Here is a 23,166-nt window from a genome sequence, read left to right as displayed (position 1 = left end):
GTGAGGACCTCCCTTGCTGGCAAGTACGGGAATTGCAAGGAGCCGGCCGTTGCCCACTGTTCTACGGCAGCGCTGCACTCCCAGAGCAGATGCCTTACCGACTCAGGCGCGCCACAACCTGGTCGGGGGCAAGTTGAGTGCGCCGACATGCCCCGGGAGTGCATTACGGACCTGACTGGGAGGATCTCATGAGCCACCATCCATGACAGGTCCCGGAGTCTGTTTGGAAGAGCTGGATGGTTCACGTTGCGCCAAACTGTTGAGGGCTCGCCGAATGCAAGCCCGCGCACTGGACTCACTGGTTCCCGCTCCTGCACAACAGAAATGAGAGAGCGGTGAGTGGTTAAAACCTGCAACTCCTCCTGCTCAAGGTTAAAATGCCTTAAAAATGACTGGATAAAAGCATAGGCTGGTGGCAGGTTAAAAGACACTGGTACTTTGAGACTTGTGGGTAAGATCTTAAGTTTTCTGAGGTAGGACCCCATCCAGAACCGTGTCATTGCTGCGGTCTTGGGGTTTCTGGATGGGGCTGTGGCGGTTGCGATGTGTAGTGCTGTGTATCTGCTTCCTAGGAACAAGTGCAGGTCTGGCACTCCTTTTCCTCCTTTCTCCTTTGGCTTCTTCATCACGCTTCGTCTCAGTCTTTCCCACTTGGAGCCCCACAAAAAATAAAAGATGGCTCGTTCCAGGTCTAAGATCACTCTCCTAGGCGGGATAAAAACAGAACTGATGAGTAAAAGCAAAGGTAAAATCACTGCTTTGATGATTAAAACCTTTCCTTCTAAAGTCAGTCCTCTAAGTGTCCAGTACCCTAGTCTCTGCCTGACTTTCCCTACTATGTCTGCCCAATTGTTTTCCCCTCCCCCTCCCTATCAAACCTGATCCCAAGTATTTTTTGGTCAGTCTGGGTCACAGTCAGGGGGAGTCCTGTCGTCTCAGTCGCTGTCCACGGTCCATAAAAATGGGCTTGGGTCTTGCTTCTGTTCAGCTTTGACCCAGAGGCCTGTCCGAACCAGTCAGTCAAGTCCAGCGTCCTGTTGACAGATAAAAGGTCAGTGCATAAAATGTTGATGTCGTCCATATATAAAATACATTTTGTCTCGAGTCCCCCGCTCCCTGGGACTCCTACCCCATGGATTCGTTGGTCCCTTCTCAAGGTCTGTGCCAGTGGTTCTATACAGATAACGTAGAGGAGGGCAGATAACGGACAACCCTGACGGACACCGCAGTTTATATCCACTGCTCTTGTCAGATGCCCGTTAACAATGAATTTGCTGTTGATCTCCCGGTACAGCAGTCCCACCCAGGCTATAAACCTTCTCGGGAACCCCATTTTTTGCAGTACCTGGAAAAGGTACTGGTGCGAGACCCGATCAAAGGCTTTCTCAAAATCTAAATTCAGGACTACTAGCCGAATGTTTCTGTCTCTCGCGTAACAGATGGTATCTCGGATCAGTACGAGGCTGTCGGTGATCTTCCTCCCCGGGACGGCACAGGCTTGATCCGGGTGAATCAGATCTTCTAAAAACAAGGACATGCGTGAGGCTAAAGTTTACTAAAAAGTTTACAGTCAAAATTTAAGAGTGTGATAGGTCTCCAATTTTTCAAGTCCGTCTTGTCTTTGTCTTTGTGAAGGAGAGTCACTATCCCTGCTCTAAAGCTGTCAGGAAGTCGGTCCATTTGTTCAAAATCCATAAAAACAGCAAGCAAGTCTGGTGCTAAAATGTCCCAAAATGTCAGATAAAATTCCAAGGGAAGCCCGTCTTCTCCCGGCGACTTCCCTGTCTTAAAAGATTTGATGCATTTGTTTAATTCCGGTATCGTAAAATCTTGGGTTAAAAGCACGTTGTCGTTTGTTGCTTGGTCAATGGATTTTAAAACTTCGGTCATGGTGTCCCCGTTAACAGTTTTGTATGCGTACAGTTCACGGTAAAAATGTTCGACAGTTTCTTTGATTTCCTCTGTTGTGTCAGCTGTGCACCCGTTTTCTTTTTTAAGTCTCAACATGGCCCCCCCTTTATTTACGATTTTCTTAAAAAAATATCTTGTGCACTTCTCTCCTTCCTCTATTTCCCTTTCCTTGCTTCTTAAAATCACACCTTTGCTATTAATTTCTGCTAAAACCGACATCTCTGTTTTAATTTGTTTTATCTCTTCATTAAAATCCATTCCATGTTGGATTAGTTTAAAATACCTCTGAAGCCGTTTCTGCAGTCCCAACATGCGTCTGTTGTCCCTCTTTTTCTTTCTTTTCCCTGCCTGTCTGTAAAACGTCTTTGTCTTTCCCTTCACCATTTCCCACCACTGTGCACGTGTATCGTAAAAGTCTTGAAGGGTCTGCCACTCTCGGTATTGCTCCCTGTACAGCCTAACTAGCTCCCTGTCTTCTAACAGGGAGCAATTGAGCTTCCACAGACCACTTCCTGCCGTCACACCGGAAGAGAGTGAAAGGGTGCAGGAAAGAATTGCGTGATCAGAAAAGAAAACAGGTTCCAATCTAGCATCGGTTGGTGGGCAATCACGTGATAAAATGTAGTCTATGCGAGAGGCTCGGGTGCCATCACTACTGAACCAGGTGAAGCCCTCCTCTCTGGGATGCATGGTTTTAAAACAGTCCACAAGTCTAAAATCACTGCATATGCTTTGAAGTAAAACTGAAGTCTTGTCCACTTTAAAATCGTCCCCTATTCTTCTCCTGTCGTTCCTGCTTAAAATACAATTAAAATCCCCCCTACAACTAAAGGTGCCCTGCCTAGCATGTGGGGCTGCAGGTCTTCTAAAAGGTCATACCTGTCGTTCTTGTCATTAAAGCCATAAATATTTAAGACGTTAAAATCCTTCCCCATAAAAGTCAAGTGTGTTAAAAGTGCCCGACCATCTCTCACCACAGTGCTGCCCTTCACCAAGACTAGAGGGTTTTTTATTAAAATGGCCACTCCATCATTTTTGTTTTCATTTGAGCCGCTCCATATCGACGTTTGTGGCCATAACTCCTCCCATTCTCTGTAGTGTTTTAAAAATGGTAGGCCGCATTCCTGTATTAAAAACACGTCAGACTTAAAAGAGTTAAGAAAGGATAAAACAATCTGGGCTCTAACTCTCGACTTCACACTCCTCACATTGATAGTTGAGAAGGTGAGTGTCATGAGTATGGTTAAAATTTGCAGGTATGACATCTTAAAAGACTAAAAAAAAAGGGGGATTTCAAATGTTTAAAAACACAGCAGTTAGTGGATTTCTTGTGAATGGAGCTCTTCCTTCATTCTCATGGGTGAGAGATGACGGGGTTGAGCTCCATTTCCCTTTCGGACTCTAGGAGTTGGCCTCTGACGCAGGGTGGCATTGAGCTTTGAGTCCTTAGGGGTTGATTGCAGAGCTATAGTTAAAAAAGAGACTTCATTAGGCGAATTGGAGGGGAAGACTCTGGGCTCCTCCACAGATGAACTGTCTGAGTAGCTCTCAGCTCTTCCCCTCTTTTCCGAGGCTCCAGGAGACTCAGAAGACAATTCTGAAATTAGTCTCTTGGCCGGCTGGGCATTGGGGAGGGGGACATCCTCGCTATCACTCTGTGACTGGCCAAATTTTTGTTCTGAGCCAGTCACTGAGCTAGCTCCGCCTTCTGCCTGCACTGCCACTGCTTCTTCCCTGTTCTCCACTTGTGGGGCAGCTGCAGGCCCCTCCCCTTCTCCCGCCTCTACTGGTCCTTCTCCTCCAATCACAGGATTTGGCGGGAGATTTGAATTCTCCAGCCCAGCCTCTTCAATTAGCTCTCTAACTGCTTCGTCTTGTCCGCCATTTTGTGCCTTTGCTGCCTTTAATTTGTTGGCAAACGACTTAGGGCAATCTCTGAAGAGGTGGTTTGTTTCTCCACAAAGATTGCACTTTCTGCCATTGGTGCATTCCTCGAAAGTATGCCCAATTTCTCTACATTTACCACAAATGATCTGCTGGCACGCTTCTGCCAGGTGCCCATTCTCACCACACTTGCGGCAGAGTTTGGGCTGGCCCTGGTAATGAATGTAGCCCCTGTTGTTTCCCAGAACTATCATGGATGGCAGATGTTTCAGGCCCTGGAAGCCTTGAGGGTCTTGCCATTGTTGGATGGGGACCCTCCAAGCGCAATTCCAGATGCCATCCTCATCTCTCACTTTGGTAGCCTGGCCTTTAACAGTGCAAAATCTGCCCAGCCACAAACAAATGTCATCTGCATTCACAGTCTCATTGAACATTCTGACAATTACCGTTTTAGCGGCATTATCAGTCAGTTTCTCAACATTAAATGCAGTAAACTGGGGTTTTTCATTTTCGAAGCGTGTCCAGAAATCTCTGAACACGGCAGCAGAGACAAAACTCACATCGAAACCTTTTCCAAATGGCAGAGTCAAAATACAATTTATATCCTGCGGGGAGAATTTCAAAATGTTCTGGATCATTTTCCTTGAGAAGTCAAGCCTTGACATAACAAGGGTTTTCCCATCTTTTTCTTTGAATGTAAATCTGACACTGTGGTGCCTCCTCATGCCGGCATGGTTGGCCGCCATGGTGGAGGCACCACAACGTAAAAGTGGTAAAAGAAGCTAAAACACCTAAAAAAGTCTAAAACCAAGTCAACTAAAATAAGGTAAAAGAATGCTCTAAAAAGAGCAATAAAATCTACTAAAAATGTTAAAAGGTGAATAAAACACACTTACCTTGTCTTGTTTGGCCTGGTCGAGATGTTATTCCGGCAGAGTACAGGTAAGCAGTCCTCTGAACCAATGAATTCCTTTGTGTGAAACAATTTCAACTACAACAAAGTTGAAATTTTATTCACAAGGAATAATGTGAGTATCCTCCCAAAAACCTGGTAACACTTCGCCACAAACAGGCAAAAGTTTTATCCAGACACAGGAGGCGATCGCAGTCTTAGCCAAAAGGCCGAGAAGCGATAACCCCCGCTGGTTGCTTCCAGCGCCCACCTCCCGGAGCAGTTCTCCCCCTGCCGTGGCGCAGTGGTTTCAACTGCGCATAACAACGGCTGAGTCTCAGCACCTCCTCCCGAGCGCGCCTCGTCGCACCGCTCAACCTTGCCGGGGGCGGCGTTTTATTTCCTTTTCACAAACGCACGAGGCTCGGCCACACGGCAGAGCCTGCCAAAAATAGTTTTAACTCATTGGCGTCCCTCTCCACGGAAGTCTTTAGTAAAAGGCGAAAGACTTGTACGTTATGAAGAGAAACCCGAGTAAGTACGGGCCCCTCCTCCAGAGCCGCCGACGAGCCTAGTCGTCCCGGCCACTACCCTCACGGTAAGCCTCACTCTGCCTCTCGAGTCCCAAGTACCAGGCCACGCCCGTTCCCCTACCCCTCCCCAGGTCATGGCAGGCTCTATCCAATCGGGCTGCGGAGAGACGAAGGCCTGGCTTTTGGACAGAGGCTACCGAACGACTCGGGCTCTTGTAGCCTCTCGATGACGAGTGAGAGAAAGGGAGGGGAAATGTGGCCGATCGCTTCTCGGCCTTTTGGCCAAGACTGCAATGGCCTCCTCTTTCTGGTTAAAACCTTTGCCGGTTTGGGGCTTCGTTTTGTGTCACCAGCTTTTCTGGGAGGAGATTCACCTCATTCCTTGTGAATAAAATTTCAACTTTGCCGTAGCTGAAAAACTTTTGCAACAAGGAATTCATTGGTCCCGAGGACTGCCTACCTGTCCTCTGCCGGACTGCCACCTTGACCAGACCAAAGACGAGAAGGTAAGTGTGTTTTATTCACCGATTTAGCAGTTGTAGCAGGTTTTCTTGCTTCATTTGAGGTGTTTTAGTTTCTTGTATCCTTTCTACGCTGCGGTTCCTCCACCGTGTTGGCCAACCGTGCCGGGCCTACGGAGGCGCCGCAGTGTCCCCTCCCCACCTTCTGAGAGGCTCTATCCAATCGGAGAAATGAAGGCCTGGCTTTTGGACACAGGCTACCGAGCATCCGAAATACTCGGGCTCTCGATGACGAGTGGGAGAAAGGGAGGGGAAGTGCAGGGCACATTTAACAGCCATGCCGGTCCCAAATATCCCCTCGTCGTCTGCCAATCATAAAGTGCAAATCTCGCTGCCTTCTTCGAGGCTTCAGCTGGCCGCCCCCCTCGACTGGCGCCTTTTTCGGGCCGGCGTCCGGCAGAGCGACGAACCTCTGCGTTTGGGTCAGTATTTTGGTTTTACACAAGGCAGGAGAAGGGTGCACCGCCCCCGGAGGCACTGCAATACCGGGTCGATGCGTGGAGTGGACGGAGCAAGCCCCTCGTCTCAGCTCCCGGTGCTAAAAATCCATTTAATATGTTGCCCCCTTATAGGGGACATATCAGATATTAAACTGATAAGAACAGTTTTTTTCTTTTGAGAAAAATTTTATTGACACTCAATTCAAACATGATTCATAATATGTCAATTCCAAGTTACCTTTTAAAATACAACATGTCAATAAATAGATAAATGTTCTCTGTAAAACAACATTTAAAAAAAGTGTTTAAAATGCATTACAGATAACGTCATAAATTAAAGGTATAAAATGGTTTTCAGCTTGTCCATGTCTGTGAGTGTCTGTTAAAAAGTCTTCAAAGCGGAGTGCATTTGTTAAAATAAAACTCACAAAAAATAAATGGATAATAAAAGCTCTTCTCCAAGTCCACTGTTGTGCAGGAGTGTAGTGAGTCCCTATCAAAGGGGAACTCATTCAGCTCCCCCAAACAGATTTGGACTCTCGGGATCTTGTGCAGGCGCTCAGAGGAGACCCTCACCCTGTAGCTCCTTCCCACCAACCTCACCCGGAGGGTCAGGCCGCCGCTGCCTTGAACTTTCCTTGTGTGGCTCCGGCTCCTCCGTCCGAATGGGCACAGAGGCGATTCTTCTTTGTGGCTGTGTCCTAGGCCCGCCGCCTGCAGCTCTGGCCGTTTGGACCGTTGCTGCGGCCATCCGGATCACAGCCACGGGGGGGATCTGCATGTGCTTTCTTGCCAGCAAGTTTCTGGAGGTCCATATGGCGTCTTTGATGGCGGCTAGGGTGAGCCACTGTTTGGCAAATGTACGTGCTGGTATCTGATTTCCTTGGCTCACCCCGTACAGCACCAGCTGTGGTGTGAGGACCTCCCTTGCTGGCAAGTACGGGAATTGCAAGGAGCCGGCCGTTGCCCACTGTTCTACGGCAGCGCTGCACTCCCAGAGCAGATGCCTTACCGACTCAGGCGCGCCACAACCTGGTCGGGGGCAAGTTGAGTGCGCCGACATGCCCCGGGAGTGCATTACGGACCTGACTGGGAGGATCTCATGAGCCACCATCCATGACAGGTCCCGGAGTCTGTTTGGAAGAGCTGGATGGTTCACGTTGCGCCAAACTGTTGAGGGCTCGCCGAATGCAAGCCCGCGCACTGGACTCACTGGTTCCCGCTCCTGCACAACAGAAATGAGAGAGCGGTGAGTGGTTAAAACCTGCAACTCCTCCTGCTCAAGGTTAAAATGCCTTAAAAATGACTGGATAAAAGCATAGGCTGGTGGCAGGTTAAAAGACACTGGTACTTTGAGACTTGTGGGTAAGATCTTAAGTTTTCTGAGGTAGGACCCCATCCAGAACCGTGTCATTGCTGCGGTCTTGGGGTTTCTGGATGGGGCTGTGGCGGTTGCGATGTGTAGTGCTGTGTATCTGCTTCCTAGGAACAAGTGCAGGTCTGGCACTCCTTTTCCTCCTTTCTCCTTTGGCTTCTTCATCACGCTTCGTCTCAGTCTTTCCCACTTGGAGCCCCACAAAAAATAAAAGATGGCTCGTTCCAGGTCTAAGATCACTCTCCTAGGCGGGATAAAAACAGAACTGATGAGTAAAAGCAAAGGTAAAATCACTGCTTTGATGATTAAAACCTTTCCTTCTAAAGTCAGTCCTCTAAGTGTCCAGTACCCTAGTCTCTGCCTGACTTTCCCTACTATGTCTGCCCAATTGTTTTCCCCTCCCCCTCCCTATCAAACCTGATCCCAAGTATTTTTTGGTCAGTCTGGGTCACAGTCAGGGGGAGTCCTGTCGTCTCAGTCGCTGTCCACGGTCCATAAAAATGGGCTTGGGTCTTGCTTCTGTTCAGCTTTGACCCAGAGGCCTGTCCGAACCAGTCAGTCAAGTCCAGCGTCCTGTTGACAGATAAAAGGTCAGTGCATAAAATGTTGATGTCGTCCATATATAAAATACATTTTGTCTCGAGTCCCCCGCTCCCTGGGACTCCTACCCCATGGATTCGTTGGTCCCTTCTCAAGGTCTGTGCCAGTGGTTCTATACAGATAACGTAGAGGAGGGCAGATAACGGACAACCCTGACGGACACCGCAGTTTATATCCACTGCTCTTGTCAGATGCCCGTTAACAATGAATTTGCTGTTGATCTCCCGGTACAGCAGTCCCACCCAGGCTATAAACCTTCTCGGGAACCCCATTTTTTGCAGTACCTGGAAAAGGTACTGGTGCGAGACCCGATCAAAGGCTTTCTCAAAATCTAAATTCAGGACTACTAGCCGAATGTTTCTGTCTCTCGCGTAACAGATGGTATCTCGGATCAGTACGAGGCTGTCGGTGATCTTCCTCCCCGGGACGGCACAGGCTTGATCCGGGTGAATCAGATCTTCTAAAAACAAGGACATGCGTGAGGCTAAAGTTTACTAAAAAGTTTACAGTCAAAATTTAAGAGTGTGATAGGTCTCCAATTTTTCAAGTCCGTCTTGTCTTTGTCTTTGTGAAGGAGAGTCACTATCCCTGCTCTAAAGCTGTCAGGAAGTCGGTCCATTTGTTCAAAATCCATAAAAACAGCAAGCAAGTCTGGTGCTAAAATGTCCCAAAATGTCAGATAAAATTCCAAGGGAAGCCCGTCTTCTCCCGGCGACTTCCCTGTCTTAAAAGATTTGATGCATTTGTTTAATTCCGGTATCGTAAAATCTTGGGTTAAAAGCACGTTGTCGTTTGTTGCTTGGTCAATGGATTTTAAAACTTCGTCATGGTGTCCCCGTTAACAGTTTTGTATGCGTACAGTTCACGGTAAAAATGTTCGACAGTTTCTTTGATTTCCTCTGTTGTGTCAGCTGTGCACCCGTTTTCTTTTTTAAGTCTCAACATGGCCCCCCCTTTATTTACGATTTTCTTAAAAAAATATCTTGTGCACTTCTCTCCTTCCTCATTTCCCTTTCCTTGCTTCTTAAAATCACACCTTTGCTATTAATTTCTGCTAAAACCGACATCTCTGTTTTAATTTGTTTTATCTCTTCATTAAAATCCATTCCATGTTGGATTAGTTTAAAATACCTCTGAAGCCGTTTCTGCAGTCCCAACATGCGTCTGTTGTCCCTCTTTTTCTTTCTTTTCCCTGCCTGTCTGTAAAACGTCTTTGTCTTTCCCTTCACCATTTCCCACCACTGTGCACGTGTATCGTAAAAGTCTTGAAGGGTCTGCCACTCTCGGTATTGCTCCCTGTACAGCCTAACTAGCTCCCTGTCTTCTAACAGGGAGCAATTGAGCTTCCACAGACCACTTCCTGCCGTCACACCGGAAGAGAGTGAAAGGGTGCAGGAAAGAATTGCGTGATCAGAAAAGAAAACAGGTTCCAATCTAGCATCGGTTGGTGGGCAATCACGTGATAAAATGTAGTCTATGCGAGAGGCTCGGGTGCCATCACTACTGAACCAGGTGAAGCCCTCCTCTCTGGGATGCATGGTTTTAAAACAGTCCACAAGTCTAAAATCACTGCATATGCTTTGAAGTAAAACTGAAGTCTTGTCCACTTTAAAATCGTCCCCTATTCTTCTCCTGTCGTTCCTGCTTAAAATACAATTAAAATCCCCCCCTACAACTAAAGGTGCCCTGCCTAGCATGTGGGGCTGCAGGTCTTCTAAAAGGTCATACCTGTCGTTCTTGTCATTAAAGCCATAAATATTTAAGACGTTAAAATCCTTCCCCATAAAAGTCAAGTGTGTTAAAAGTGCCCGACCATCTCTCACCACAGTGCTGCCCTTCACCAGACTAGAGGGTTTTTTATTAAAATGGCCACTCCATCATTTTTGTTTTCATTTGAGCCGCTCCATATCGACGTTTGTGGCCATAACTCCTCCCATTCTCTGTAGTGTTTTAAAAATGGTAGGCCGCATTCCTGTATTAAAAACACGTCAGACTTAAAAGAGTTAAGAAAGGATAAAACAATCTGGGCTCTAACTCTCGACTTCACACTCCTCACATTGATAGTTGAGAAGGTGAGTGTCATGAGTATGGTTAAAATTTGCAGGTATGACATCTTAAAAGACTAAAAAAAAAGGGGGATTTCAAATGTTTAAAAACACAGCAGTTAGTGGATTTCTTGTGAATGGAGCTCTTCCTTCATTCTCATGGGTGAGAGATGACGGGGTTGAGCTCCATTTCCCTTTCGGACTCTAGGAGTTGGCCTCTGACGCAGGGTGGCATTGAGCTTTGAGTCCTTAGGGGTTGATTGCAGAGCTATAGTTAAAAAAGAGACTTCATTAGGCGAATTGGAGGGGAAGACTCTGGGCTCCTCCACAGATGAACTGTCTGAGTAGCTCTCAGCTCTTCCCCTCTTTTCCGAGGCTCCAGGAGACTCAGAAGACAATTCTGAAATTAGTCTCTTGGCCGGCTGGGCATTGGGGAGGGGGACATCCTCGCTATCACTCTGTGACTGGCCAAATTTTTGTTCTGAGCCAGTCACTGAGCTAGCTCCGCCTTCTGCCTGCACTGCCACTGCTTCTTCCCTGTTCTCCACTTGTGGGGCAGCTGCAGGCCCCTCCCCTTCTCCCGCCTCTACTGGTCCTTCTCCTCCAATCACAGGATTTGGCGGGAGATTTGAATTCTCCAGCCCAGCCTCTTCAATTAGCTCTCTAACTGCTTCGTCTTGTCCGCCATTTTGTGCCTTTGCTGCCTTTAATTTGTTGGCAAATGACTTAGGGCAATCTCTGAAGAGGTGGTTTGTTTCTCCACAAAGATTGCACTTTCTGCCATTGGTGCATTCCTCGAAAGTATGCCCAATTTCTCTACATTTACCACAAATGATCTGCTGGCACGCTTCTGCCAGGTGCCCATTCTCACCACACTTGCGGCAGAGTTTGGGCTGGCCCTGGTAATGAATGTAGCCCCTGTTGTTTCCCAGAACTATCATGGATGGCAGATGTTTCAGGCCCTGGAAGCCTTGAGGGTCTTGCCATTGTTGGATGGGGACCCTCCAAGCGCAATTCCAGATGCCATCCTCATCTCTCACTTTGGTAGCCTGGCCTTTAACAGTGCAAAATCTGCCCAGCCACAAACAAATGTCATCTGCATTCACAGTCTCATTGAACATTCTGACAATTACCGTTTTAGCGGCATTATCAGTCAGTTTCTCAACATTAAATGCAGTAAACTGGGGTTTTTCATTTTCGAAGCGTGTCCAGAAATCTCTGAACACGGCAGCAGAGACAAAACTCACATCGAAACCTTTTCCAAATGGCAGAGTCAAAATACAATTATATCCTGCGGGGAGAATTTCAAAATGTTCTGGATCATTTTCCTTGAGAAGTCAAGCCTTGACATAACAAGGGTTTTCCCATCTTTTTCTTTGAATGTAAATCTGACACTGTGGTGCCTCCTCATGCCGGCATGGTTGGCCGCCATGGTGGAGGCACCACAACGTAAAAGTGGTAAAAAGAAGCTAAAACACCTAAAAAGTCTAAAACCAAGTCAACTAAAATAAGGTAAAAGAATGCTCTAAAAAGAGCAATAAAATCTACTAAAAATGTTAAAAGGTGAATAAAACACACTTACCTTGTCTTGTTTGGCCTGGTCGAGATGTTATTCCGGCAGAGTACAGGTAAGCAGTCCTCTGAACCAATGAATTCCTTTGTGTGAAACAATTTCAACTACAACAAAGTTGAAATTTTATTCACAAGGAATAATGTGAGTATCCTCCCAAAAACCTGGTAACACTTCGCCACAAACAGGCAAAAGTTTTATCCAGACACAGGAGGCGATCGCAGTCTTAGCCAAAAGGCCGAGAAGCGATAACCCCCGCTGGTTGCTTCCAGCGCCCACCTCCCGGAGCAGTTCTCCCCCTGCCGTGGCGCAGTGGTTTCAACTGCGCATAACAACGGCTGAGTCTCAGCACCTCCTCCCGAGCGCGCCTCGTCGCACCGCTCAACCTTGCCGGGGGCGGCGTTTTATTTCCTTTTCACAAACGCACGAGGCTCGGCCACACGGCAGAGCCTGCCAAAAATAGTTTTAACTCATTGGCGTCCCTCTCCACGGAAGTCTTTAGTAAAAGGCGAAAGACTTGTACGTTATGAAGAGAAACCCGAGTAAGTACGGGCCCCTCCTCCAGCCGCCGACGAGCCTAGTCGTCCCGGCCACTACCCTCACGGTAAGCCTCACTCTGCCTCTCGAGTCCCAAGTACCAGGCCACGCCCGTTCCCCTACCCCTCCCCAGGTCATGGCAGGCTCTATCCAATCGGGCTGCGGAGAGACGAAGGCCTGGCTTTTGGACAGAGGCTACCGAACGACTCGGGCTCTTGTAGCCTCTCGATGACGAGTGAGAGAAAGGGAGGGGAAATGTGGCCGATCGCTTCTCGGCCTTTTGGCCAAGACTGCAATGGCCTCCTGGTTAAAACCTTTGCCGGTTTGGGGCTTCGTTGTGTCACCAGCTTTTCTGGGAGGAGATTCACCTCATTCCTTGTGAATAAAATTTCAACTTTGCCGTAGCTGAAAAACTTTTGCAACAAGGAATTCATTGGTCCCGAGGACTGCCTACCTGTCCTCTGCCGGACTGCCACCTTGACCAGACCAAAGACGAGAAGGTAAGTGTGTTTTATTCACCGATTTAGCAGTTGTAGCAGGTTTTCTTGCTTCATTTGAGGTGTTTTAGTTTCTTGTATCCTTTCTACGCTGCGGTTCCTCCACCGTGTTGGCCAACCGTGCCGGGCCTACGGAGGCGCCGCAGTGTCCCCTCCCCACCTTCTGAGAGGCTCTATCCAATCGGAGAAATGAAGGCCTGGCTTTTGGACACAGGCTACCGAGCATCCGAAATACTCGGGCTCTCGATGACGAGTGGGAGAAAGGGAGGGGAAGTGCAGGGCACATTTAACAGCCATGCCGGTCCCAAATATCCCCTCGTCGTCTGCCAATCATAAAGTGCAAATCTCGCTGCCTTCTTCGAGGCTTCAGCTGGCCGCCCCCCCTCGACTGGCGCCTTTTTCGGGCCGGCGTCCGGCAGAGCGACGGACCTCTGCGTTTGGGTCAGTATTTTGGTTTTACACAAGGCAGGAGAAGGGTGCACCGCCCCCGGAGGCACTGCAATACCGGGTCGATGCGTGGAGTGGACGGAGCAAGCCCCTCGTCTCAGCTCCCGGTGCTAAAAATCCATTTAATATGTTGCCCTTATAGGGGACATATCAGATATTAAACTGATAAGAACAGATACTACACTTGATCTTAGCCAAAAGGCCGAGAAGCGATAACCCCCGCTGGTTGCTTCCAGCGGGAGCACAGTAGTCCCTTATAGGGGACATATCAGATATTAAACTGATAAGAACAGATTTTTTTCTTTTGAGAAAAATTTTATTGACACTCAATTCAAACATGATTCATAATATGTCAATTCCAAGTTACCTTTTAAAATACAACATGTCAATAAATAGATAAATGTTCTCTGTAAAACAACATTTAAAAAAAGTGTTTAAAATGCATTACAGATAACGTCATAAATTAAAGGTATAAAATGGTTTTCAGCTTGTCCATGTCTGTGAGTGTCTGTTAAAAAGTCTTCAAAGCGGAGTGCATTTGTTAAAATAAAACTCACAAAAAATAAATGGATAATAAAAGCTCTTCTCCAAGTCCACTGTTGTGCAGGAGTGTAGTGAGTCCCTATCAAAGGGGAACTCATTCAGCTCCCCCAAACAGATTTGGACTCTCGGGATCTTGTGCAGGCGCTCAGAGGAGACCCTCACCCTGTAGCTCCTTCCCACCAACCTCACCCGGAGGGTCAGGCCGCCGCTGCCTTGAACTTTCCTTGTGTGGCTCCGGCTCCTCCGTCCGAATGGGCACAGAGGCGATTCTTCTTTGTGGCTGTGTCCTAGGCCCGCCGCCTGCAGCTCTGGCCGTTTGGGCCGTTGCTGCGGCCATCCGGATCACAGCCACGGGGGGGATCTGCATGTGCTTTCTTGCCAGCAAGTTTCTGGAGGTCCATATGGCGTCTTTGATGGCGGCTAGGGTGAGCCACTGTTTGGCAAATGTACGTGCTGGTATCTGATTTCCTTGGCTCACCCCGTACAGCACCAGCTGTGGTGTGAGGACCTCCCTTGCTGGCAAGTACGGGAATTGCAAGGAGCCGGCCGTTGCCCACTGTTCTACGGCAGCGCTGCACTCCCAGAGCAGATGCCTTACCGACTCAGGCGCGCCACAACCTGGTCGGGGGCAAGTTGAGTGCGCCGACATGCCCCGGGAGTGCATTACGGACCTGACTGGGAGGATCTCATGAGCCACCATCCATGACAGGTCCCGGAGTCTGTTTGGAAGAGCTGGATGGTTCACGTTGCGCCAAACTGTTGAGGGCTCGCCGAATGCAAGCCCGCGCACTGGACTCACTGGTTCCCGCTCCTGCACAACAGAAATGAGAGAGCGGTGAGTGGTTAAAACCTGCAACTCCTCCTGCTCAAGGTTAAAATGCCTTAAAAATGACTGGATAAAAGCATAGGCTGGTGGCAGGTTAAAAGACACTGGTACTTTGAGACTTGTGGGTAAGATCTTAAGTTTTCTGAGGTAGGACCCCATCCAGAACCGTGTCATTGCTGCGGTCTTGGGGTTTCTGGATGGGGCTGTGGCGGTTGCGATGTGTAGTGCTGTGTATCTGCTTCCTAGGAACAAGTGCAGGTCTGGCACTCCTTTTCCTCCTTTCTCCTTTGGCTTCTTCATCACGCTTCGTCTCAGTCTTTCCCACTTGGAGCCCCACAAAAAATAAAAGATGGCTCGTTCCAGGTCTAAGATCACTCTCCTAGGCGGGATAAAAACAGAACTGATGAGTAAAAGCAAAGGTAAAATCACTGCTTTGATGATTAAAACCTTTCCTTCTAAAGTCAGTCCTCTAAGTGTCCAGTACCCTAGTCTCTGCCTGACTTTCCCTACTATGTCTGCCCAATTGTTTTCCCCTCCCCCTCCCTATCAAACCTGATCCCAAGTATTTTTTGGTCAGTCTGGGTCACAGTCAGGGGGAGTCCTGTCGTCTCAGTCGCTGTCCACGGTCCATAAAAATGGGCTTGGGTCTTGCTTCTGTTCAGCTTTGACCCAGAGGCCTGTCCGAACCAGTCAGTCAAGTCCAGCGTCCTGTTGACAGATAAAAGGTCAGTGCATAAAATGTTGATGTCGTCCATATATAAAATACATTTTGTCTCGAGTCCCCCGCTCCCTGGGACTCCTACCCCATGGATTCGTTGGTCCCTTCTCAAGGTCTGTGCCAGTGGTTCTATACAGATAACGTAGAGGAGGGCAGATAACGGACAACCCTGACGGACACCGCAGTTTATATCCACTGCTCTTGTCAGATGCCCGTTAACAATGAATTTGCTGTTGATCTCCCGGTACAGCAGTCCCACCCAGGCTATAAACCTTCTCGGGAACCCCATTTTTTGCAGTACCTGGAAAAGGTACTGGTGCGAGACCCGATCAAAGGCTTTCTCAAAATCTAAATTCAGGACTACTAGCCGAATGTTTCTGTCTCTCGCGTAACAGATGGTATCTCGGATCAGTACGAGGCTGTCGGTGATCTTCCTCCCCGGGACGGCACAGGCTTGATCCGGGTGAATCAGATCTTCTAAAAACAAGGACATGCGTGAGGCTAAAAGTTTACTAAAAAGTTTACAGTCAAAATTTAAGAGTGTGATAGGTCTCCAATTTTTCAAGTCCGTCTTGTCTTTGTCTTTGTGAAGGAGAGTCACTATCCCTGCTCTAAAGCTGTCAGGAAGTCGGTCCATTTGTTCAAAATCCATAAAAACAGCAAGCAAGTCTGGTGCTAAAATGTCCCAAAATGTCAGATAAAATTCCAAGGGAAGCCCGTCTTCTCCCGGCGACTTCCCTGTCTTAAAAGATTTGATGCATTTGTTTAATTCCGGTATCGTAAAATCTTGGGTTAAAAGCACGTTGTCGTTTGTTGCTTGGTCAATGGATTTTAAAACTTCGTCATGGTGTCCCCGTTAACAGTTTTGTATGCGTACAGTTCACGGTAAAAATGTTCGACAGTTTCTTTGATTTCCTCTGTTGTGTCAGCTGTGCACCCGTTTTCTTTTTTAAGTCTCAACATGGCCCCCCCTTTATTTACGATTTTCTTAAAAAAATATCTTGTGCACTTCTCTCCTTCCTCCATTTCCCTTTCCTTGCTTCTTAAAATCACACCTTTGCTATTAATTTCTGCTAAAACCGACATCTCTGTTTTAATTTGTTTTATCTCTTCATTAAAATCCATTCCATGTTGGATTAGTTTAAAATACCTCTGAAGCCGTTTCTGCAGTCCCAACATGCGTCTGTTGTCCCTCTTTTTCTTTCTTTTCCCTGCCTGTCTGTAAAACGTCTTTGTCTTTCCCTTCACCATTTCCCACCACTGTGCACGTGTATCGTAAAAGTCTTGAAGGGTCTGCCACTCTCGGTATTGCTCCCTGTACAGCCTAACTAGCTCCCTGTCTTCTAACAGGGAGCAATTGAGCTTCCACAGACCACTTCCTGCCGTCACACCGGAAGAGAGTGAAAGGGTGCAGGAAAGAATTGCGTGATCAGAAAAGAAAACAGGTTCCAATCTAGCATCGGTTGGTGGGCAATCACGTGATAAAATGTAGTCTATGCGAGAGGCTCGGGTGCCATCACTACTGAACCAGGTGAAGCCCTCCTCTCTGGGATGCATGGTTTTAAAACAGTCCACAAGTCTAAAATCACTGCATATGCTTTGAAGTAAAACTGAAGTCTTGTCCACTTTAAAATCGTCCCCTATTCTTCTCCTGTCGTTCCTGCTTAAAATACAATTAAAATCCCCCCCTACAACTAAAGGTGCCCTGCCTAGCATGTGGGGCTGCAGGTCTTCTAAAAGGTCATACCTGTCGTTCTTGTCATTAAAGCCATAAATATTTAAGACGTTAAAATCCTTCCCCATAAAAGTCAAGTGTGTTAAAAGTGCCCGACCATCTCTCACCACAGTGCTGCCCTTCACCAGACTAGAGGGTTTTTTATTAAAATGGCCACTCCATCATTTTTGTTTTCATTTGAGCCGCTCCATATCGACGTTTGTGGCCATAACTCCTCCCATTCTCTGTAGTGTTTTAAAAATGGTAGGCCGCATTCCTGTATTAAAAACACGTCAGACTTAAAAGAGTTAAGAAAGGATAAAACAATCTGGGCTCTAACTCTCGACTTCACACTCCTCACATTGATAGTTGAGAAGGTGAGTGTCATGAGTATGGTTAAAATTTGCAGGTATGACATCTTAAAAGACTAAAAAAAGGGGGATTTCAAATGTTTAAAAACATAGCAGTTAGTGGATTTCTTGTGAATGGAGCTCTTCCTTCATTCTCATGGGTGAGAGATGACGGGGTTGAGCTCCATTTCCCTTTCGGACTCTAGGAGTTGGCCTCTGACGCAGGGTGGCATTGAGCTTTGAGTCCTTAGGGGTTGATTGCAGAGCTATAGTTAAAAAAGAGACTTCATTAGGCGAATTGGAGGGGAAGACTCTGGGCTCCTCCACAGATGAACTGTCTGAGTAGCTCTCAGCTCTTCCCCTCTTTTCCGAGGCTCCAGGAGACTCAGAAGACAATTCTGAAATTAGTCTCTTGGCCGGCTGGGCATTGGGGAGGGGGACATCCTCGCTATCACTCTGTGACTGGCCAAATTTTTGTTCTGAGCCAGTCACTGAGCTAGCTCCGCCTTCTGCCTGCACTGCCACTGCTTCTTCCCTGTTCTCCACTTGTGGGGCAGCTGCAGGCCCCTCCCCTTCTCCCGCCTCTACTGGTCCTTCTCCTCCAATCACAGGATTTGGCGGGAGATTTGAATTCTCCAGCCCAGCCTCTTCAATTAGCTCTCTAACTGCTTCGTCTTGTCCGCCATTTTGTGCCTTTGCTGCCTTTAATTTGTTGGCAAACGACTTAGGGCAATCTCTGAAGAGGTGGTTTGTTTCTCCACAAAGATTGCACTTTCTGCCATTGGTGCATTCCTCGAAAGTATGCCCAATTTCTCTACATTTACCACAAATGATCTGCTGGCACGCTTCTGCCAGGTGCCCATTCTCACCACACTTGCGGCAGAGTTTGGGCTGGCCCTGGTAATGAATGTAGCCCCTGTTGTTTCCCAGAACTATCATGGATGGCAGATGTTTCAGGCCCTGGAAGCCTTGAGGGTCTTGCCATTGTTGGATGGGGACCCTCCAAGCGCAATTCCAGATGCCATCCTCATCTCTCACTTTGGTAGCCTGGCCTTTAACAGTGCAAAATCTGCCCAGCCACAAACAAATGTCATCTGCATTCACAGTCTCATTGAACATTCTGACAATTACCGTTTTAGCGGCATTATCAGTCAGTTTCTCAACATTAAATGCAGTAAACTGGGGTTTTTCATTTTCGAAGCGTGTCCAGAAATCTCTGAACACGGCAGCAGAGACAAAACTCACATCGAAACCTTTTCCAAATGGCAGAGTCAAAATACAATTTATATCCTGCGGGGAGAATTTCAAAATGTTCTGGATCATTTTCCTTGAGAAGTCAGCCTTGACATAACAAGGGTTTTCCCATCTTTTTCTTTGAATGTAAATCTGACACTGTGGTGCCTCCTCATGCCGGCATGGTTGGCCGCCATGGTGGAGGCACCACAACGTAAAAGTGGTAAAAGAAGCTAAAACACCTAAAACAGTCTAAAACCAAGTCAACTAAAATAAGGTAAAAGAATGCTCTAAAAAGAGCAATAAAATCTACTAAAAATGTTAGAAAGGTGAATAAAACACACTTACCTTGTCTTGTTTGGCCTGGTCGAGATGTTATTCCGGCAGAGTACAGGTAAGCAGTCCTCTGAACCAATGAATTCCTTTGTGTGAAACAATTTCAACTACAACAAAGTTGAAATTTTTCACAAGGAATAATGTGAGTATCCTCCCAAAAACCTGGTAACACTTCGCCACAAACAGGCAAAAGTTTTATCCAGACACAGGAGGCGATCGCAGTCTTAGCCAAAAGGCCGAGAAGCGATAACCCCCGCTGGTTGCTTCCAGCGCCCACCTCCCGGAGCAGTTCTCCCCCTGCCGTGGCGCAGTGGTTTCAACTGCGCATAACAACGGCTGAGTCTCAGCACCTCCTCCCGAGCGCGCCTCGTCGCACCGCTCAACCTTGCCGGGGGCGGCGTTTTATTTCCTTTTCACAAACGCACGAGGCTCGGCCACACGGCAGAGCCTGCCAAAAATAGTTTTAACTCATTGGCGTCCCTCTCCACGGAAGTCTTTAGTAAAAGGCGAAAGACTTGTACGTTATGAAGAGAAACCCGAGTAAGTACGGGCCCCTCCTCCAGAGCCGCCGACGAGCCTAGTCGTCCCGGCCACTACCCTCACGGTAAGCCTCACTCTGCCTCTCGAGTCCCAAGTACCAGGCCACGCCCGTTCCCCTACCCCTCCCCAGGTCATGGCAGGCTCTATCCAATCGGGCTGCGGAGAGACGAAGGCCTGGCTTTTGGACAGAGGCTACCGAACGACTCGGGCTCTTGTAGCCTCTCGATGACGAGTGAGAGAAAGGGAGGGGAAATGTGGCCGATCGCTTCTCGGCCTTTTGGCCAAGACTGCAATGGCCTCCTCTTTCTGGTTAAAACCTTTGCCGGTTTGGGGCTTCGTTTTGTGTCACCAGCTTTTCTGGGAGGAGATTCACCTCATTCCTTGTGAATAAAATTTCAACTTTGCCGTAGCTGAAAAACTTTTGCAACAAGGAATTCATTGGTCCCGAGGACTGCCTACCTGTCCTCTGCCGGACTGCCACCTTGACCAGACCAAAGACGAGAAGGTAAGTGTGTTTTATTCACCGATTTAGCAGTTGTAGCAGGTTTTCTTGCTTCATTTGAGGTGTTTTAGTTTCTTGTATCCTTTCTACGCTGCGGTTCCTCCACCGTGTTGGCCAACCGTGCCGGGCCTACGGAGGCGCCGCAGTGTCCCCTCCCCACCTTCTGAGAGGCTCTATCCAATCGGAGAAATGAAGGCCTGGCTTTTGGACACAGGCTACCGAGCATCCGAAATACTCGGGCTCTCGATGACGAGTGGGAGAAAGGGAGGGGAAGTGCAGGGCACATTTAACAGCCATGCCGGTCCCAAATATCCCCTCGTCGTCTGCCAATCATAAAGTGCAAATCTCGCTGCCTTCTTCGAGGCTTCAGCTGGCCGCCCCCCCTCGACTGGCGCCTTTTTCGGGCCGGCGTCCGGCAGAGCGACGAACCTCTGCGTTTGGGTCAGTATTTTGGTTTTACACAAGGCAGGAGAAGGGTGCACCGCCCCCGGAGGCACTGCAATACCGGGTCGATGCGTGGAGTGGACGGAGCAAGCCCCTCGTCTCAGCTCCCGGTGCTAAAAATCCATTTAATATGTTGCCCCCTTATAGGGGACATATCAGATATTAAACTGATAAGAACAGATACTACACTTGATCTTAGCCAAAAGGCCGAGAAGCGATAACCCCCGCTGGTTGCTTCCAGCGCCCACCTCCCGGAGCAGTTCTCCCCCTGCCGTGGCGCAGTGGTTTCAACTGCGCATAACAACGGCTGAGTCTCAGCACCTCCTCCCGAGCGCGCCTCGTCGCACCGCTCAACCTTGCCGGGGGCGGCGTTTTATTTCCTTTTCACAAACGCACGAGGCTCGGCCACACGGCAGAGCCTGCCAAAAATAGTTTTAACTCATTGGCGTCCCTCTCCACGGAAGTCTTTAGTAAAAGGCGAAAGACTTGTACGTTATGAAGAGAAACCCGAGTAAGTACGGGCCCCTCCTCCAGAGCCGCCGACGAGCCTAGTCGTCCCGGCCACTACCCTCACGGTAAGCCTCACTCTGCCTCTCGAGTCCCAAGTACCAGGCCACGCCCGTTCCCCTACCCCTCCCCAGGTCATGGCAGGCTCTATCCAATCGGGCTGCGGAGAGACGAAGGCCTGGCTTTTGGACAGAGGCTACCGAACGACTCGGGCTCTTGTAGCCTCTCGATGACGAGTGAGAGAAAGGGAGGGGAAATGTGGCCGATCGCTTCTCGGCCTTTTGGCCAAGACTGCAATGGCCTCCTCTTTCTGGTTAAAACCTTTGCCGGTTTGGGGCTTCGTTTTGTGTCACCAGCTTTTCTGGGAGGAGATTCACCTCATTCCTTGTGAATAAAATTTCAACTTTGCCGTAGCTGAAAAACTTTTGCAACAAGGAATTCATTGGTCCCGAGGACTGCCTACCTGTCCTCTGCCGGACTGCCACCTTGACCAGACCAAAGACGAGAAGGTAAGTGTGTTTTATTCACCGATTTAGCAGTTGTAGCAGGTTTTCTTGCTTCATTTGAGGTGTTTTAGTTTCTTGTATCCTTTCTACGCTGCGGTTCCTCCACCGTGTTGGCCAACCGTGCCGGGCCTACGGAGGCGCCGCAGTGTCCCCTCCCCACCTTCTGAGAGGCTCTATCCAATCGGAGAAATGAAGGCCTGGCTTTTGGACACAGGCTACCGAGCATCCGAAATACTCGGGCTCTCGATGACGAGTGGGAGAAAGGGAGGGGAAGTGCAGGGCACATTTAACAGCCATGCCGGTCCCAAATATCCCCTCGTCGTCTGCCAATCATAAAGTGCAAATCTCGCTGCCTTCTTCGAGGCTTCAGCTGGCCGCCCCCCCTCGACTGGCGCCTTTTTCGGGCCGGCGTCCGGCAGAGCGACGAACCTCTGCGTTTGGGTCAGTATTTTGGTTTTACACAAGGCAGGAGAAGGGTGCACCGCCCCCGGAGGCACTGCAATACCGGGTCGATGCGTGGAGTGGACGGAGCAAGCCCCTCGTCTCAGCTCCCGGTGCTAAAAATCCATTTAATATGTTGCCCCCTTATAGGGGACATATCAGATATTAAACTGATAAGAACAGATTTTTTTCTTTTGAGAAAAATTTTATTGACACTCAATTCAAACATGATTCATAATATGTCAATTCCAAGTTACCTTTTAAAATACAACATGTCAATAAATAGATAAATGTTCTCTGTAAAACAACATTTAAAAAAAGTGTTTAAAATGCATTACAGATAACGTCATAAATTAAAGGTATAAAATGGTTTTCAGCTTGTCCATGTCTGTGAGTGTCTGTTAAAAAGTCTTCAAAGCGGAGTGCATTTGTTAAAATAAAACTCACAAAAAATAAATGGATAATAAAAGCTCTTCTCCAAGTCCACTGTTGTGCAGGAGTGTAGTGAGTCCCTATCAAAGGGGAACTCATTCAGCTCCCCCAAACAGATTTGGACTCTCGGGATCTTGTGCAGGCGCTCAGAGGAGACCCTCACCCTGTAGCTCCTTCCCACCAACCTCACCCGGAGGGTCAGGCCGCCGCTGCCTTGAACTTTCCTTGTGTGGCTCCGGCTCCTCCGTCCGAATGGGCACAGAGGCGATTCTTCTTTGTGGCTGTGTCCTAGGCCCGCCGCCTGCAGCTCTGGCCGTTTGGGCCGTTGCTGCGGCCATCCGGATCACAGCCACGGGGGGGATCTGCATGTGCTTTCTTGCCAGCAAGTTTCTGGAGGTCCATATGGCGTCTTTGATGGCGGCTAGGGTGAGCCACTGTTTGGCAAATGTACGTGCTGGTATCTGATTTCCTTGGCTCACCCCGTACAGCACCAGCTGTGGTGTGAGGACCTCCCTTGCTGGCAAGTACGGGAATTGCAAGGAGCCGGCCGTTGCCCACTGTTCTACGGCAGCGCTGCACTCCCAGAGCAGATGCCTTACCGACTCAGGCGCGCCACAACCTGGTCGGGGGCAAGTTGAGTGCGCCGACATGCCCCGGGAGTGCATTACGGACCTGACTGGGAGGATCTCATGAGCCACCATCCATGACAGGTCCCGGAGTCTGTTTGGAAGAGCTGGATGGTTCACGTTGCGCCAAACTGTTGAGGGCTCGCCGAATGCAAGCCCGCGCACTGGACTCACTGGTTCCCGCTCCTGCACAACA

General features: G+C 48.6%; 6 non-coding genes and 2 pseudogenes across 6 annotated transcripts; all 8 read right to left on the bottom strand.

Moving 5' to 3' along the window:
- Nucleotides 1-5,112: 5,112 nt before the first annotated feature.
- On the bottom strand, nt 5,113-5,225 carry LOC119883855. The gene has a single exon (XR_005440810.1). It is a non-coding gene; the product is annotated as a U5 spliceosomal RNA (small nuclear RNA).
- Nucleotides 5,226-6,193: 968 nt separating this feature from the next.
- On the bottom strand, nt 6,194-6,368 carry LOC119883802 (annotated as a pseudogene).
- Nucleotides 6,369-12,204: 5,836 nt separating this feature from the next.
- Nucleotides 12,205-12,317, bottom strand: LOC119883854. The gene has a single exon (XR_005440809.1). It is a non-coding gene; the product is annotated as a U5 spliceosomal RNA (small nuclear RNA).
- A 959-nt stretch (nt 12,318-13,276) lies between these two features.
- LOC119883936 lies at nt 13,277-13,466 on the bottom strand. Its single transcript, XR_005440887.1, has one exon. It is a non-coding gene; the product is annotated as a U2 spliceosomal RNA (small nuclear RNA).
- A 5,937-nt stretch (nt 13,467-19,403) lies between these two features.
- LOC119883853 lies at nt 19,404-19,516 on the bottom strand. Its single transcript, XR_005440808.1, has one exon. It is a non-coding gene; the product is annotated as a U5 spliceosomal RNA (small nuclear RNA).
- Nucleotides 19,517-20,485: 969 nt separating this feature from the next.
- On the bottom strand, nt 20,486-20,677 carry LOC119883904. The gene has a single exon (XR_005440856.1). It is a non-coding gene; the product is annotated as a U2 spliceosomal RNA (small nuclear RNA).
- Nucleotides 20,678-20,860: 183 nt separating this feature from the next.
- Nucleotides 20,861-20,973, bottom strand: LOC119883852. The gene has a single exon (XR_005440807.1). It is a non-coding gene; the product is annotated as a U5 spliceosomal RNA (small nuclear RNA).
- Nucleotides 20,974-21,942: 969 nt separating this feature from the next.
- LOC119883782 lies at nt 21,943-22,122 on the bottom strand (annotated as a pseudogene).
- Nucleotides 22,123-23,166: the final 1,044 nt, after the last annotated feature.

The sequence above is a fragment of the Micropterus salmoides genome, unplaced genomic scaffold, assembly GCF_014851395.1.
Source record: "Micropterus salmoides isolate LMB-PRFRI ecotype aquatic unplaced genomic scaffold, ASM1485139v1 Ms_hic_scaffold_3029, whole genome shotgun sequence".
Lineage (NCBI taxonomy): Eukaryota > Metazoa > Chordata > Actinopteri > Centrarchiformes > Centrarchidae > Micropterus > Micropterus salmoides.
This window is presented reverse-complemented; position numbering and strand designations above follow the sequence as displayed.